This window comes from Symphalangus syndactylus, chromosome 3, assembly GCF_028878055.3.
Source record: "Symphalangus syndactylus isolate Jambi chromosome 3, NHGRI_mSymSyn1-v2.1_pri, whole genome shotgun sequence".
Lineage (NCBI taxonomy): Eukaryota > Metazoa > Chordata > Mammalia > Primates > Hylobatidae > Symphalangus > Symphalangus syndactylus.
The window spans coordinates 77,968,167-77,987,496 of NC_072425.2; the positions used below are offsets into that span (position 1 = coordinate 77,968,167).

General features: G+C 39.2%; 1 long non-coding RNA gene across 8 annotated transcripts; it reads right to left on the bottom strand.

Annotated features, from left to right (window-relative positions):
* Positions 1-809: 809 nt before the first annotated feature.
* Positions 810-17,891, bottom strand: LOC129479350 (uncharacterized). 8 transcript variants are annotated; one of them, XR_008656655.2, is made up of 6 exons: positions 17,762-17,891; positions 15,564-15,672; positions 14,169-14,317; positions 13,937-14,048; positions 12,071-12,208; positions 810-7,165 (listed from the first exon to the last, which is right to left on the bottom strand). It is a non-coding gene; the product is annotated as an uncharacterized lncRNA (long non-coding RNA). The 8 variants fall into 8 exon arrangements; XR_008656654.2 differs by lacking the exon at positions 17,762-17,891 and having other exon boundaries at positions 15,564-16,210; XR_008656658.2 differs by lacking the exon at positions 15,564-15,672 and having other exon boundaries at positions 4,632-7,165; positions 14,169-14,284; positions 17,762-17,887.
* Between the last annotated feature and the right edge of the window lie 1,439 nt (positions 17,892-19,330).

Sequence of the window (19,330 nt, forward strand, 5' to 3'; positions counted from 1 at the left end):
TTTTCTTGATTTGTCAGCTAAGTTATTTGTATGTAGAAATGCAACTGATTTTTATATGTTGAGTTTATACTTTGCAGCTTAACTGAGTTGATTTAGTAGTTCTCAGAGTTTTTTGTGGAATGTTTGGAGTTTTTTACATAAAAGGTCTTGTCATCCGCAAATAGAGATAATTTTACTTTTTTAATTTAGTTGCTTTTTTTTCTTGTCAGATTGCTCTTGCAAGTACTATGTTGAATAAAAGTGATGAGACTGGGCATCCCTATCTTGTACTCCATCTTAGTAGAAAAGCTTTTAGTTGTTCCCCACTGACTATGATGTAGGCCATGGGTTTCTCATAAACAGTCTTTATTATGTTGAGGAACTTTCCTTTTATATGTAAACTATTAAGAGGTTTTATCAAGAAAGGTTGCTAAACTTTGTTAAATGCTTTTTCTGCATCAATTCAGGTGACCATATGGTTTTATCTTTCATTTTGTTAAGGTGATATATCACATTCATTGATTTACATATGTTAAACCAGCCTTGCATGCCAGAGATAACTCCCACTTAATCATGATGTATAATCTTTTTGATGTGTTGTTGAATTCTACTTCCTAATTTTTTCCCTGATCAGCCATTTATTTATATATATATATATATTACACTTTAAGTCCTAGGGTACATGTGCACAACGTGCAGATTTGTTACATATGTATACATGTGCCATGTTGGTGTGCTGCACCCATTAACTCGTCATTTACATTAGGTATATCTCATAATGCTATCCCTCCCCCCTCCCCCCACCCCAGAACAGACCCAATGTCTGATGTTCTCCTTCCTGTGTCCAAGTGTTCTCTTTGTTCAATTCCCACCTATGAGTGAGAACATGTGGTGTTTGGTTTTTTGTCCTTGTGATAGTTTGCTGAGAATGATGGTTTCCAGCTTCATACAAGTCCCTACAAAGGACATGAACTCATCAATTTTATGGCTGCATAGTATTCCATGGTGTATATGTGCCACATTTTCTTAATCCAGTCTATCATTGTTGGACATTTGGGTTGGTTCCAAGTCTTTGCTATTGTGAATAGTGCCACAATAAACATACGTGTGCATGTGTCTCTTTAGCAGAATGATTTATAATCCTTTGGGTATATACCCAGTAATGGGATGGCTGGGTCAAATGGCATTTCTAGTTCTAGATCCCTGAGGAATCGCCACACTGACTTCCACAATGGTTCAACTAGTTTACAGTCCCACTGACAGTGTAAAAGTGTTCCTATTTCTCCACATCCTCTCCAGCACCTGTTGTTTCCTGACTTTTTAGTGATCGCCATTCTAACTGGTGTAAGATGGTATCTCATTGTGGTTTTGATTTGCATTTCTCTGACAGCCAGTGATGATGAGCATTTTTTCATGTGTCTTTTGGCTGCATAAATGTCTTCTTTTGAGAAGTGTCTGTTCATATCCTTTGCCCACTTGTTGATGGGGTTGTTCATTTTTTTCTGGTAAATTTGAGTTCATTATAGATTCTGGATATTAGCCCTTTGTCAGATGAGGAGATTGCAAAAATTTCCTCCCATTCTGTAGGTTGACTGTTCACTCTGATGATGGTTTCTTTTGCTGTGCAGAAGCTCTTTAATTAGATCCCATTTGCCAATTTTTGCTTTTGTTGCCACTGCTTTTGGTGTTTTTAGACATGAAGTCCTTGCCTAGGCCTATGTCCCGAATGGTATTGCCTAGGTTTTCTTCTAGGGTTTTTATGGTTTGGGGTCTAACATTTAAGTCTTTAATCCAACTTGAATTAATTTTTGTATAAGGAGTAAGGAAAGGATCCAGTTTCAGCTTTTTACATATGGCTAGCTGGGCAATGTCAACTTTGTAAATTAACTGAGACCTATCTCAGATTTTGGGGGTTCACAAACTATACTCCAAGGATATATTAACCAAAACATCATAGGTCTGGTACAAAAACCATGACACAAAAGCCAATGGAACAGATTAGAGAAGGTTGTAGGCTGCACTCCTACAACCAACTGATCTTTGACAAAGTCTATAATTAGAAGCAATGGGAACGGACTCCCTATTCAATGAATGGTACTAGGATAACTGGATAGCCATATTCAGAAGATTTAAAATGAACAACTTCCTTCCAACATATTAAAAAAATCAACTTAAGATGGATTAAAGACCTAAATGTAAAACCTAAAACTAAAAACCCTAGACAAAAGCCCAGAACATAATATTCTGGACATAGGCAATAACAAGGATTTTATGATCAAGTTTCCAATAGCTATTGCAACAAAAACATCAATAGACAAGTGGGACCTAAGTATACTAAGGAGATTATGTTCAACAAAAGAAACTATCAGCAGAGTAAACATACAACCAACAAAATGGGAGAAAATATTTGCAAACTATGGATCTGACAAAGGTCTCATATCCAGAACCTGTAAGGAACTTAAAAAAATTTTTAAACAAAAACTAAACAACCTCATTGAAAAATGGGCAAAGGACAAGAACAGACACTTCTCAAAAAGGACATACATGCTGTCAACAAGAATGCGAAAAAATGCTCCATTTTAAAAATCACTAATCGTTAGAGAAATGCAAATGAAAACCACAATGAGATACCATTTCATACTAATCACAATGGCTACTAATAAAAAGTCACAAAATAACAGATGTTGCTGAGGTTGCAGAGAAAAGGGAAATCTTATACACTTCTGTTTGGAATGTAAATTAATTCAGCCATTGTATAAAGCAGTTTGAAGATTTCTCAAAAAACTTAAACAGAACCACCATTTGGCACAGCAATGTCATTACTGGGTACATACACAAAGAAATATAAATTGTTCTACCAAATGACACATGTACCTGTATGATTATCACAGCACTATTCACAGTAGCAAAAACATGGAACCAACCTAGAGGCTCATCAGTAGTGGACTAGAAAAAAAAAAATGTGTACCGCCTGACGTGGTTGCTCACGCCTGTATTCCCAGCACTTTGGGAGGCCGAGATGGGTGGATCATTTGATATGAGGAATTTGAGAAAAGCCTGGCCAACATGGTGAAACACCATCTCTACTAAAAATACAAAAATTAGCCAGGTGTAGTGGTGCATGCCTGTAGACCCAGCTTGGGAAGCTGAGGTGGCAGAATAGCTTGAACCTGGGAGGTGAAGGTTGCAGTGGGCCCAGATTATGCCACAGCACTCCAGCCTGGGTGTCAGAGTGAGACTCTATCTCAAAAAGAAAAAAACTTGGTACATATACACCATGAAATACTGTGTAGCAACAAAAAAACAATAAAATTATGGCTTTTGCAACAAAATGGATGTAGCTGGAGGCTACACCCCACAAATTAAGCAAATTAACACAAAAACAGAAAAAGAAAGCATATATTATCACTTATAAGTGAGAGATAAACACTGGCTCCACATGGTCCAAAACAGGGAATAATAGATACCAAGGACTGTGTGAGGGTAGAGGGTGGAAAATCGGTGAGGACTGAAAAATTACTTATGCCTATCAGGTACTATGCTCACTACCGCAGTGACTAAGTTATTTTTTCCATGAAACCCCGGCAACATGCAATTTACCTACATAACAAAGCTGCACATGTACCCCCGAACCTAAAACATAAATTCAAAAAGAAAAGAATGAGTATCAATAAGATACTTAGTAAACACACAAGTGTTTGGAAATCAAACAACAAACTTCTAAATAATTCACAAAGAAACATCAAAATAAAATTTAGAATACATTTTGAATTGAAAGATAAACATCTGAACTGCTGAAAGAATAGAGATGGCTTTAGTCTCGAAACTTATATATAAGAACACTGAAATTTCAATCAGATGGTAATTGGTATGTGATTTGATAATCTTCTTTAAAGTTTATACAAAACTGAGAACCCAGCTAGGTGTGGTGGCTCACGCCTGTAATCCCACGACTTTGAGAATCAGAGGTGGGTGCAACACGAGGTCAGGAGTTCAAGACCAGCCTGGCCAAGATGGTGAAGCCCTGTCTCTACTAAAAATAAAAAAATTAGCCAGGCGTGGTAATGGATGCCTGTAATCCTGGCTACTCAGGAGGCTGAGGCAGGAGAATCAATTGAACCCGGGAGGCAGAGGTTGCAGTGAGCCAAGATCACGCCACTGCACTCTAGCCTGGGTGAGAGAGCAAGGCTTCATCTCAAAAAGAAAAAAAAAAATTGACAACCCAGATAAAAATAACTTTATTCTCCAAAAGAAAAAAGAACGACAGTGAGTAGAGGTCTGCTTCTATTGGCTATCAGATAATCTTATAACCCTGCAGTACGGTGATGGTACGAAGCACATCCACAGCAGTAGTGTGACAGTCAGGTATCAAATAGACAATAACTTCAGAGAAGACAAATGTAACGTTTGAAATCAGTAGAAAGAAGCATTGCTTTGAGAAAGTTGGTTATTATTTGGAATTTGAAGAAATAAACAATAAATTTCAAATAAGGAATGAAATAAAAAATAACATTAATACTACAAGGAAGTTTTTAAAATATTCATGCCTTTTCCTCATGACATGAAATACAAATATCATGAAGTAAAAGATAGACAAATTTTACTAACTAAACAAACTCATTTTTAGCAAACAATTGATAAATACCATTAAAAGATAAATAACAAATTAGAAGAAAATATTTACATGGTATATATAACAAAAAATGGATATTCAGAATGTATACAGATTATCAAATAATAAAGAACTTGCAAATCCCAGTGGGAAAATGAGCAAAGAATATAAAGAGGAATTGCACAGAAGAAAAAGTATGCATTATGTATTAACAAATGAAAAGTTGCTTCATCTGTGTAATAGTCAAAATGTATGTTAAAATATAAGACAGCATTTCTCCCATCACATTGGTAAAATAAAAAATACATATGCACTGCATAAATTCATATGTCACTTCAGCGTTTTTACAATTAATATCACTTTTGTTATTCTTAAAAAGTTGAAAAATTAAATGAGTTAAAAGCAGTATGAGAGAAATTATTGCAAATATGTGTATAATATTGTTAGGAGAAATCCAAGACCCCAGAGGCATAAGTTTAAAATGAAGACTAATCAGTTTATATATATAATAATTTAAAAATATTCTGTACATTATAAAACTCACAAAACAATTAAAAGGCAAATAAATCAAGAAAAAATAATTTCAAAATAAATGCCACAACACAGCCTCCTGTGGTCAAGATTACTCTCCATTCTACTGTGATGTCTAAATAGATTTTTGGGCATCTAGACTAATATTGGGTTTGTATACTCCCAGAAAATTCAAGACTAGTAAATGCACCCAACCTTACAACCCTGAAGCATATTATCACATAGGGGTCTTGTGTAGTTTGCTAAAACATAATATACTACCTGTCACAGAATGAGCACTTAACTAATGTTGGGTGTGATGTAGCATAGTTAGCAAAAAACTTTAGAATTAGGCCACAATGTTTTTAAGGGCTTTGCATGACCCATTATTTTTTGGCACTTAATTTTAAAAAATCTGCATGCTTATTTTAATTTTGTCATTACTTGCCTTTGTATCCATCTCAGGACACTGATCAAATAATCACAAAAATCACAGAGATGATACTCTGCTAATTAAGCAAGTTTTCTTTTTTTTCTTTGTGAAACCATTCTTCATTTATTTGGTATTTAGAAATAATTTCTAGTGCTAATTTATTTTTAGTGAAATTTTGCACAGATTCTCCAAATAAAAAACCAAGAATGACCAATTTTATTGGGAAAATACTAAATGTAATAAACTTTATTTTTTGATAAGTGAAGACTTTTTCTAATTTTGCTTAAAAATTTTAGGTTTAGCCTTAGATAATAAAGTTAATAGAGATAATGTTTACTACCATACATAAATTCAAAAGACTTGTTAGTTTAGGTGGTCAATTTAATGTTGAACAAAGTTGCTTGAAATTTTCAGATAAAATAACTTTAGATAAGCTTAAGAAAAGTTTGATTGCATTTGTTTATAATCTTGTACTTCTGTTTTCATTCTGATTTAGTAGGCTGCACACTTTTAAAAAAAAAATTTTCAGGTGGATTGTGGCCATTCCTTTTCCTCTTAAGTCTTATTTGATTGTTTTTCCAGAACAGATATTAACATTTGCAGTGCTGCATCTGGATCAAGTAGTTTGGTTGGAGAAATTTAAACCTTTAAATCATAAAACAGCTTATTTTCAATTGTCATAGCTGACATTGAATCTATGCCTAATGGTGTAAGCAATGTGGATATTGGAATGTCTCTGAGTTTTATATTAATAAATTTACTAGCTAAATAAGTGACATAATCATCTGTTGATGTCTGAGATGAAGAGTGAGTAAAAACCACATAAAAATCTTCCATAAAACTAAACTTATCTTGGAATTCTTTGTAAAAATAAATTCTGTGAGACGGAACATTGGAAAGTTTTCCTGTAATTTCTTGAAATCAAATTTAACACTGCATGGTAGTCTGACCATCCTGCATTCTCCTTTCTGTAAAAAAAATCACTATTTCAAGGCCAGAAGCCCCCTTTACACGGCTTGTTAAGAATTATTCAAAATCCAGCATGATTCAAGATACTGATGGATTTTGGGTGTTTGAAGAGAATTCCTCTGGTGGCTAAAATGCTTTGAAGATCATTTGTGCAGCCGTCATTCAAGATTAAAGGCTCCCTAGTTAATTGTCCAGTGAGATCACAGTTCCTGTGACAGTGCCAGAAGATGTCCAGCAAGGAGTTAGCAGCAGCCTAGTTGGCTTTTGTTGCATTCTCAATGAAAGCAGAAACTAATGAATAGCACTCAAAGTGATCAAGTTCCTGCTTTCTTGTCAAAAACTGAAGATGTACTGCTCCAGCTACTTTGGGGCTTAACACTTTCTCCAATTAAGAAGAGATGTTGACAGCTTCTAGGAACGCATCATCCAAGACTGTGGCACTAAAAAAACACACCTGAGATTTTACTCTGCAAAGTTATTTTCTATTAAATTCACTGCCTTTTTCACATCAGGGTGAATAATGACAATACATTGTAGCTTGGTCATTTTGCACTCTTCATTCTGATTTTCCAGCAACTTGCATTCCTTTCAACTGCTCCTAAGTTAAATTTCTCAATGAAGTAATCACAACAGAACTATCTCCTTGGACAGTTTGGAGTTTCCTGAAAAAAGCAGATATACCACCATATGATCCAAAAATCCCACTGCTTGGTATATACCCAAAAGAAAGGAAATGAGTATATCAAAGAGATTTCTGCACGCCTAGGTTTGCTGCAGCACTGTTTACAGTTACTAATATTTGAAAGCAACCTAAGTGTCCATCAACGGATGAAGGAAGAAAATGTGGTACATATACACAGTGGAGTACTATTCAGCCATAAAAATGAAAGCCTGTCATTTGCAACAACATGGATGGAACTGAAAATTATTATGTCAAGAAAAATAAGCCAGGCACAGAAATACAGACATCACATGTTCTCACTTATTTCTGGAATCTAAAAATAAAAACAATTAAATTCATGGACATAGTAGAAGGATGATTACCAGAGGCTGGGAAGGGTAGTGAGAGAGTGAGAGGGAGGCAGGAATTGTTAATGGATACAAAAAACAAAAAAGAAATAATATATAATAAAAACCTACTATTTGATAGCAAACCCGGGTGACTACAGTCAATAATAACTTAATCATATATTTGAAAATAACATAAAGAGTGTAATTGGAATGTTTGTAACTCAAAGAATCACTGAGGGGATACCCCATTCTCTATGATGTGCTTTTTTTCACATTGCATGCCCGTATCAAAACATCTCATGTACTCCATAAATACTACGTACCCACAAAAATTAAAAATAAAATACAAAAAATAACCATTTTCTCTCTGTGTAACAAATATTATAGTTTCAAATCCAAGGCTAGAGAGCTGCCCTGAAACAACATACACTCTTTTGACTTGAAGAGTTTTCTTTCTGCTCTATATATAGGTATTTGTAGAAGTTAACATTCTGGAACACTGACTTCCAACACAGCAAGAGGGACAGCCACACATGTAAAATACAATGACAGAGCAAGACTCACAAGTGCATTCTGCTGAAAACATGAGCAAGCCAAATTCAAATTATTTTTCAAACTCATTGATTTTAGCTACCGAAAGTTCTATAGGACATTATCAGACAGAGTTTTTGTAGAATCTAAGATTTAGAAAGTGAACTTGAATGTGACTGTGATCATTATGCAATAAGTGCTGTAAAAACTCAGGTTACTGTTGGCCACATAGGACTACAACACTCTTGTGTTGCCTTGACAAGTTCCTCTAAACGTGGCAATAAACTTAGTGCCTTTCAGTGTTCTTTTTCCCATAGACTTACAGACAGCGAGAGACACCTGGCTCCCCCACATCACTTCCTTAGCAGCCAAGAACAGCATGTCACCCAGAATGAATTCTGGCTGTGGCAGAAAATGGCCTACATAGAGAGATGTCTGGCATTTGGTAATACCTGGGTGAGAGCTTTCCAAGCTCTTATGAAGTATATGATGCATAAGGTCCATTTCTAAATACTAGAAACATCTTGCTGTGAAAACACATAAAGTCAATAGTTAAGATGATGATGCCATGCAGAAAAACACGTGGCAATGTAACCACCAGTCTTTTTCAATGGCCTTGCACATGGCTGTTACTGTATTGCTGAAGTCCAGTGTCAGCAGTTTATGTTTCCCCATTGTGTTATCAGCCCAATTCAAAGTACCGTCAAAATTACATATGGAGGTTCTAACAGGAAAATAATCTGAGTAAATCCACACTTGCCGTCTCGACTTCCAAAGATTGGTCATCAAACAGTGTGTTTCTGTCTTTCTATCTTGGCTGTCACCTTTACTACACTATAGGGGTCTGAGGTTTGTAGAGTGGATATCACAGAGTTCTGGTTGTCCTTGTGAGGTTTGATATGATAAACTTTTTCAAAGAAAGTATGCCTGATTACAGAAATGAGTATTGTCCCCTGACAATCCACATAGAATTCTGGGGCATTCTTCTCTTTACATTTCATAATAGCTTCTGCTAAACTTGTAATGTTCTGTGGGATTGTATCACTTCTTCACCTTCTTGCTCACTTCCCACCTTCTTGCTCAGAGCTCCAATGGGCTCAGAGCAATGTTTGGAGTGCCAATCACCCTGAGCTCAATCTTGCTCTGAACATCATCTTCTCTGAGCTCCATTTTACACTGAGAAGCACCTGCTGCAAGCTCCATCTTGCTTGGAGCTCCTTCTTGCTCCAAGCTCTATCTACTCCAAGCTCCATCTTGCTCAGAGCTCCATCTGCTCCAAGCTCCATCTTGCTCGATGTGCCAATCGCTCCAAGCACTGTCTTGCTGTGAGCAACATCTGCATAGACATTCATCTTACTCAGAGCTCCATCTAGTCAGAGATCCATCTACTTTGAGCTCCATCTTGCTGGGAGTTCCAATCACTCCAAGCCCCATCTTGCTGGGAGCTCCAATCACTTCTGGCTCCATTTTGCTCTGAGCACCATGTGGTCAGAGCTCATTTTACTCTGAGCTACATGTGCTCTGAGCTCCACCTTGCTTGGAGCTGTAATCACTGTGGGCTCCATTTTGCTCTGAGCTCCAACTAAAACCAAGCAACATCTCCTCCAAACTCCATCTTGCTTAGAGCTCCTTTTTTGCTCAGAGCTCTATCTGCTCTGAGCTGCATCTTGCTCAGAGCTCCAATCACTCAGAGCAATGTTCAGAGTGCCAATCACTCTGAGCTCCCTCTTGCTCTGAGCACCATCTGCTCTGAGCTCCATCTTACACCAGCAACTTCTGCTCCAAGTTCCATTTTGTTTGGAGCTCCTTCTTGCTCAGAGGTCTATCTGATCCGAGCTCCATCTGGTTCAGAGATCCAATCACTCCAAGCTCCATCTTGCTCTGAGCACCATCTGCTTGAAGCTCCATCTGCTCCAAGCTCCATCTTGCTTAGAGCTCCCATCACACTGAGCTCCATTTTGCTCAGAGCTCCATTTACTCAGAGCTCCATTTGCTCCAAGCTCCATCTTTCTCAGAGCTCCAATCACTCCAAACTCCATCTTGCTCTGAGCACCATCTGCTCTGAGCTCCATTTTGCTCAGAGCTCCATCTTGCTCTGAGACCATAGGCTTGGAGCTCCATGACACTCTGAGCAACATCTGCTCCGAGCTTCATATTAATTGGAGCTCCATCTCACCTGGAGCTCCATCTGCTCTGAGCTCCATCAAGCCTGGAGCTCATCTTGCTCAGCGGTCCATCTTGCTTTGAGCACCATCTGCTCTACGTATGTTTATAGCAGCACTATTCACAATGGTAAAGACTTGGAACCAACCCATATGCCCATCAATGATAAGACTGGAAAAAGAAAATGTGCTACATATACATCATGGAATACTACACAGCCATAAAAAGGTATGAGATCAAGTCCTCTTCAGGGACAGGGATGAAGCTGGAAGCCATTATCCTCAGCAAGCTAACACAGGAACAGAAAACCAAACACTGCATGTTCTCACTCATAAGTGGGAGCTGAACAATGAGAACACATTTTAATACTATTACGCCCTCTGAAAATGGTCTGTTTCTCTTAACAAAGGATATTTATACTTTGTAATTTTTTTCTCTCTAAAGGATTGTGGCTTCTTCTGTCTGTGCCAGTCTAGGGTACAGGTTGACTACCTCACTTTGAAATGACCCACCCCATGTCCACACATGGTTGGTCCCTCCTGTAAACTGTTCACAGACTGTTACCACCTGTGGGTCATCTGACGGGAGGTGACCTCACATAGCAATGCACCAGGCAAATCACCAACTGAAAGGATCACTGAAACAACATGTGTTTGCTTATTTCGAAGAATGAACAGGAGTCAGTTGAAGGTGATTAAGTCAGCAACATCTTAAGGTGACAAGATGTCAGTAACATCTTAGATGACCAAGAATAATCCTGTGGGCCCCAAGAACATATGACAATATGGACTACGCCAGCAAAAATCTCACCCATCAGACAAGAGCAAATGACACTGTGGCTCAAATGTTAAATGTCCTCTCTTGATGTGTGAAAGCACATGACCAGCAGGAGGCAAAAACATCAGGGAGACAAAGGCTTTGTTGCATATCTGTGGACTTCAGTCTCCAGTGAGACACTCAGAGCCTACATCTCCTCTGTTACCACTGCTGTTTTTATTGCACAGAACATTTCCATATATGTTTCATTGTACAAGAAACGTTTCAACAAACATACATCTGATAAAATGCTGTCTTCAAAATGTCTAAGCAACTAACACTATTTACTAGCAAAAACACAAAAGAGAAACTAATAACCAAACAAAACCTGAATAGACATTTCTACAAAAAAGACATAACGTTGAAAACAAGTTTTAAAACTTGAATAACACCACAAACCATGAGAAAGATATAAATCAAAACAACACACATATCATCTCACTATAATTCAAATGGATGTTATCAAAGTGATAAAATATATTAAAAGAGACACAAATGCTGGTGGAAATTTCCAGAGAAGAACTCGTTTGGTAAGAATGTTAATTAGTATACAGTTGGGCACAGTGGCTCACGCCTGTAATCCCAGCCCTTTGGGAGGCCGAGGCTGGCAGATCACGAGGTCAGGAGATCGAGACCATCCTGGCTAACACGGTGAAACCCTGTCTCTACTAAAAATACAAAAAATTAGCTGGGCATGGTGGTGGGTGCCTGTAATCCCAGCTACTCAGGAGGCTGAGGCAGGAGAATGGCGTGAACCCAGGAAGCGGAGCTTGCAGTGAGCCGAGATCGTGCCACTGCACTCCAGTCTGGGCAACAGAGCGAGACTCTGTCCAAAAAAAAAAAAATGGAATGTTAATTAGTATACATACTACAGAAACCAGTGGGAGGTTCCTCCAAAAATTAAACCTACAACTACCACTTCATCTAACAATTCTACTACTAAGTACACTTTCAGTGCAAAAGAAATCAGTTTATGCAAGAGGTATCAGCCATCCTATGTGGACTGCAGCACTATTCACAATCACCAAGATAAGGAAGAAACTTACCTGCCCATCCACAGATGAAGGGATAAAGTAACTGTGGTGGATGTACACAAACAGAATAGTCTTCAGCCAGAAAATCAAAGTGAAATTTCATCATTTAGAGCCATACTGTTGAACCTGGAGGACAGCATGGTAAATGACCTAAACCAGGTAGAGAAAGAAAAACATTGCCACATCTCACTCATGTAGAACCCAAAATAAAGGGCTTTATTGCAATAGATCTAGAGAGCACAACAGTGGTTTCCAGAGATTGGAGGGAAGCAGGGGCATGGGCAGGGATCAGAAATAGGTACAAAATTACACTTAGATGAGAGAAATGAGTTGTTCCTCTCTGTTCCACAGCACAGTGACCAGAGGTTAACAAAACATCACACATTTTTCACAAAATCTGGAAAAGAAGATTCCAAATGTTTTCACCACAAAGAAATTAACAACTGTTTGTGATAACAGAGACTCTAAATATCCTGATTTTAACATTCCTCTGTGTCTGCATTAACCAAAATGTCCCACTCTAACTCTCCCCATTGTATACTTTTACTACATGGCCAGCCTTTTAAAAAATATGTAAATATGCAATGCCAAAATTCATGCAGACCACAAAACACCCTGAATTTCTAAAGCAATCCTGAGAAGTCCAAACTACATTGGTTGTGTCACACTTCCTGATTTTAAATTTCATTGAAAAGCTAGGGACCCCATTTCACACAGAGCAGTGGAACAGATTAGAGGACCCAGACGTAAACCCACACCACTAACACCATCTGATCTTCAAAAAAATCCACAAAAATAAGCTTTGGAGAAAGGACTCCCTCTGCTCAATAGATGGTGCCAGGATAAACTGCTAGCCAGTTGCAGAAGAAAAACAGTGGGCCTGTGTCTCACCCTGCACAGAAATCAACTCAAGATGAATGAAAGATGTAAACGCAAGACCTCAAACTATGAAAAGCCTGCAAGAGAACTTGGAAATACTCTTCTTGACAGAGGATTTGGCAGAGCATGGCTATGCCTGAGTCCCCAAAAGCAAATGCAACTAAAACAATTATTGACAAGTGGGGCCTAATATACAAAAGAGCTGCTGCACAGCAGAAGAAATTACCAACACAGTAAACAGACAGCCTACACAATGGAGGAAAATGTTCCCGCATACGCATCCAATGAAGTCTAATATCCAGGATCTACCTCAAACACATTAAGCAAATAAATCAGAAAAACAAAAACTCAACGAAGAAAGGGTAAGGGGCATGAAAATATGCATCTCAGAAGAAGGTTTACAGCAACCAACAGACAAGACAACATTTGTTTACCTCAGGAATCATCAGAGAAATGCAAAGCAAAAGGCCCATGAGATAGTATTTCACACATTCTGATGAATGACGATTATGACACAGTCCACAAGAATGAACACCAGCAAGGCAGAGGAGGAGGGATGCTGGTCTGCTGTTGGTGGAAATGCAAACTAGTTCGGACGCCATGGAAAGCAATGTGGGGGGATTTCTCAAATAACTTTCTCAACATCACTAAACCTCACAAAAAAATGTCCATGAAAACCACACTAAGATTCTGTCTCATTCCACTCAGAATGAGTGCTACCAAAAACAAAACACAAATTTTTGAAGGTGACATCCAGTGTAGACTTACAGAAAGATAACTCTTAAACACTATTGGTGGGGTTGTAAATTAGTATACATACTATGAAAAGCAGCTAGAGGTTTCTGAAAAAATTCACAGTACAACTACCATGTCAGCTAACAGCCCCACCACTGGTTCCACATTTAAAGCAGTTGAAGTCCCTAGGTTGAAGAGAGCTATCTGCCTTCCCACGAGTACTAAAGCACTCTTAACTGTGGCCAACGTAGAGAAACAACCTACCTGTTCAAACACAGCTGCAGGGATGAGGAAACTGCTGTACAGATACACCACAGAATATGTTTCAGCCATAAACCTTTGGGAAATCCTGCCATCTGCAGCCACGTGAAGAAACCTGAAAAACATGAGGTCCGAAGAATAAGCCTGGTAGAGAAAGTCCCATGCCACGTGATCTCAGGCATGTAGACTGAAAAAAGCTTTATCTTCTAGAAGTAGAAAGTTCAATAGGGCTTACCAGAGGCTGCTGGGGAAGTGGAGGCGGTCTCAGAAGGAATCAGTGATGGGGTACAAAGTTACTCTCAGATGAGAGTGACCAATTCTGGTCTTCTATTCCACAGCAGGGTGACTAGCCTTAACACAAATGTATCATATGTTTCAAAGTAGCTAGAAGGAAAGATTCTGAATGTTGTTACCACTCAAAAATAATAACTATATGAGATGAAGAGATGCTAAATAACCTGATTTTATCATTACTCAACATATACATGTATCAAAATCTTCCTTGTACCTTCTAATTGTATACATTTAGTATATGACAAATAGTGTTTTAAGAAATATAAAGAAACAATGCCAAAATTTATGTGGAAATGTGAAACACCCTGAATTTCCAAAGCTATTCTGAGAAATACAAACCATATGGGATGCATCACATTCCCTGAGTTCTAATTAAATGAAAATCCTTAGTTAACAAACCCATATGTTACTGACATACACAGAGAAACACAGACCAGTGAGCAAAATCAATGTGCTCAATAATAAACAAAAATTTATATGGAATGAACATATTTTCAAAACACCACCAAAATGACACAACGGGGAAGATTTCCAAAACTAGATATCCATATGCAAAAGAATAATACACGACTCTTACGGTACTAGATACACAATAATCAACTCAAAATGATTAAAGATTATACACAAAACTTGCAACCATAAAGCTCCTATGAAGACAACCTTGAGTATGCGTATATTTAGGACAACTTGGATGTATACTCAGGGTTCGCAAAAAGTAAACAAAAATAGAAGAGAAAAAATTATTGACAATGAACTGCTTTGGTAGTGATCTTGTTTTTTCTTGATTAGTAACCAACAGCACAGCCACCAAGAAATTACACACATGTGGGACCACGTCAAGCTGAAGCATTTGTGCCCAACAAAGGAAACAATAAACAAAATAAAAAGGCACACTAAAAATTACAAGTTTGGGATAAGGGATTATTTTTGAAAACGTACAAGCCAGTCATACTACCAGCTGGCAAAAAAATAACAAAACAGCAGAACAATTGCCAGACAAAAACTGGGCAAATAACTGGATTAGGTATTTTTCCAAAGAAGACAGGAAACTGACACAATGTCTACAAAAACGTGGTTAACATTACTACTCATGAGAAAAATGCAGATCAAAACCACACTCAGATCTTATCTAACTCCAATAGGTTGAACATTACAAAAAGATCAAAATATTTTAAAAGACAATTCCTGGTATGAATTTCCAGAAAGGGGAACTGTTTGTGGAAACATAAATTAGTATTAACACTATAAAAAACAGTTAGAGGTCTTGCAAAGAATAGGAAAAAAAGAAATACCATATCATCTAGCAGTCCCATTACTGGGTATAAACTCAACCTACCTGTTCATCCACAGATAAAGAGATCAAGAAACTCTCATATACATACACTAGAAAATATTCTTCAGCCATCAAAATAATGAAACTGTCATTTAGAGCAACACAGATGAGCCTGGAAAATATTATGTTAAATGTAATGAGCTAGGCCTAGAAAGACAAACACGGCATGATACCACTCATGTGAAATCTTAAGATGTTTATCTTAATGAAGTAGAAAGCACAATATTGGTTACCAGAGTTTGGGAGATAGAGGGGGAATGGGGAAGGATTGATTATGGAAACGAAGTTATCTTAACATTAAAGGAATAAATCTGAAGTTCTCCTCTTCAGCCTGGTGACTGGAGTTAACAATATCATATTTTTCTAGAGCAAGAAGGGAGAATTTTGAATGTTCTCCCCACACACAAAAAAAATGCCTGGATGAGCAAATAGAGATCCTAAGTACCCTGATTTGATCATTACCCAATCTATATGTATGAAAATGTACCTCTAATTATGGGCCTTTATGTTGTGAAAAAAAGTTAACAGAAATAAATATGTATTGCTAAAAATCACAGGGAACCACAAAAGCAATGAATATCTGAAGGAATCCTAAGAAATACAAAGTGAAGACCCACAATCCTCAATATCACGTTACACTGCCAAGTTGTAGTTATACATACTTGCATAAACTATGGACAAAAACAGGGAGGACAAAAAGTGATCAACACAAATATGGACACAATCAACTGACTTTGATAAAGAATACTGCAATGTGGAAGGCAGAGAATGAATACCTTTGAGAAAAATGATATCCGGATGCAGAAGCGAGAAATAGGACCTTATTTTACACGATGTATGAAAATGAACACCCCCTCCCCCAAATTGAAGGCAAAACAAAAGACCATAAACCAAAAAATGTTTTTAACTAAAACACAGGATGAGCATATATTTTGGGTCACTTGAATCTCTGCTCACCTTTGCAAAGAGGAAAATAAACACCTTGGAAGAAAAACCTCATTGACAATTAAATGCTTTGTCACTGATACATATTTTCTTATATGGGTGACAAAAACTACATGCATGAAACGCAAAAATAAATATATGGGTCTACGTCAACATGAAAAGTTTCTGCACATCAAAGAAAACTACTTTCCAAATTAAAAAGCATCCTATAGATTAGGCAAAAATTTCAGGCAATCACGTAATTCACGAAGAGATGTCATCTAACATGTACACAAAAAACTCTACAAAGTAGCAAAAGCATCCAATCTAATATTTTGCAAAGAACCTGGACAATTCTGCACAGCCATAAAATCGAACAACAAATAAGAGATAAGGTCCTCAAAATAAACTATTCATTAGAAAACTGTAATTCAAAACCACACACAGATAATCTCACACTTATTGAATATTCCTAGATTTAAAAAAAAAAAATAGGAGGGGCTGGGAACGGTGTCTCATGCCTGTAATCTCTGCACTTTGCGAGACCGAGGCAGGTAGATCATCTGAGGTCAGGAGTTTGAGACCAGCCTGACCAATATTGTGAAACCCCATCTCTACTAAAAATACAAAAATTAGCTGGGCATGGTGGCCGGCGCCTGTAGTCCCAGCTACTCAGGAAGCTGAGACAGGAGACTTGCTTAAAACCAGGCAGAGGTTGCAGTCGGCCGAGATGGCGACACTGCACTCCAGCCTGGAAGACAGAGCAAGACTCCGTCTCAAAACAAAAACAAAACAAACCCCAAACCAAAAATAATAGGAATGTGGGTGTGGTTTTGGAGAAAGGGAAACTCATACACTGTAGGTGGAAATGAAAATTAGGATACACACCATGGAAAACAGCTAAATAGCTGGAGACTCCTCAAAGAACTGAAACTACAGATGTCCCTTGCTCTAGCGAGGTCTCTTTTTAAAGGTGCTGAGGCATCAAAAATAATCCTAGACTCCAGCTCAGAGGCCACTGGGGCTCGGAGGGACCCAGGTCCCGCGTTTCACCGCCAGCTCTGGGGCAGGGCGCTCCTATACGCTGGACGTGGGTTGGACACTGGCATAGCCTTCCCGGCCGGGGTGCGGACGCTGCAGTAGCCAGGACCCAACAACCGCCCCCACGCGGAGGACTCGGGCCCAGATGCCCACGAAGAAGTGAGGGCACGAAAACAGGGAGAGGCAGGGAAGGAGCTGGGGGGGTTCCCGGTGGGGTCCACGCCCCCGCCACTTACCGCGGTGACCTGCCTCCTACTCCACCATCACATAGTACCCACCACCGCTTCTCCGAAGCTCGCTCTGACCACGAAGCTGCTGCTTCAGGGGCCTCGCAGGACGTGCAGCCTCAGCTTCCATAGGGACCCGCACGCCGGCAGCGTCCTTCGTGCCAGGTTGAAGCTCCACCCCCTCTTAAAGGGACCGCAGCTCCGACTTGCCAGAAGCAGCTTTGGGTTGCGGCACAGACTGAGCCTCTGCCCAGCCCCAGGGGACGACGAAAGGCCCCTGGTCTCTCATCCTCCCCAGCTTTCGGGCCCTAGAAGTCGCAGGAGCGATCCCCGTGACCCCCTCCCCGAGATCAGCTCCGTTTGCCTAGGGAGCGCCCGGGACCTGCCCCTGCCCTCCTCTGGACCTCAGCTTCACCATCCGCAAAGGAAGCAGCCTCGCTAGAGCTCTGGGGTCCCTCAAGCTCGGCGTCCCAGGATCCAGGGTGGGCTCCCCCGCTCCTCTGCAGAGGGAGTCCAAAGAACCACAGAAAGCTGGGGGCTGGAGGGACAGTCCGGAGGGCAGCAGGGCCTCCCCAGCCTCACTGTCCGCATCTGTCCTGTGGGAGCCCGGGGGCCTCGCTATGGCCCAGACACCCACAGCCTCACCAGGGCTGCCTGGGTCACCGGGCTCCCCAGGAGGCAGGCAGGGGCCCTGGGGTCCAGCGCTGCCCCCGCCTCAACTCCATCCTGGGTCAGGGCCCGCGAGGGGCCCTGTGTACTGGACCCAGGCCTGCCCATTCCCAGAGAGAGGCTATTAATTATTGCCTCAATTTCAGAGCCTGATATTGGTATATTCAGAGATTCAAGTTCCTCCTGGTTTAGTCTTGGGAGGGTGTATGTGTCAAGGAATTTATCCATTTCTTCTAGATTTTCTAGTTTATTTGCGTAGAGGTGTTTATAGTATTCTCTGATGGTAGTTGGTATTTCTGTGGGATCAGTGGTGATATACCCTTTATCATTTTTTATTGCATCTATTTGATTCTTCTCTCTTTTCTTCTTTATTAGTCTTGCTAGCGGTCTATCAATTTTGTTGACCTTTTCAAAAAACCAGCTCCTGGATTCATTGATTTTTTTTAAGGGTTTTTTGTGTCTCTATTTCCTTCAGTTGTGCTCTGATCTTACTTATTTCTTGTCTTCTGCTTGCTTTTGAATGTGTTTGCTCTTGCTTTTCTAGTTCATTTAATTGTGATGTTAGGGTATCAATTTTGGATCTTTCCTGCTTTCTCTTGTGGGCATTTAGTGCTATTAATTTCCCTCTACACACTGCTTTAAATGTGTCCCAGAGATTATGGTATGTTGTGTCTTTGTTCTCATTGGTTTCAAAGAACATCTTTATTTCTGTCTTCATTTCGTTATGTACCCAGTAGTCATTCAGGAGCCGATTGTTCAGTTTCCATGTAGTTGAGCGGTTCTGAGTGAGTTTCTTAATCCTGAGTTCTAATTTGATTGCACTGTGGTCTGAGAGACAGTTTGTTATAATTTCTGTTCTTTTACATTTGCTGAGGAGAGCTTTACTTCCAACTATGTGGTCAATTTTGG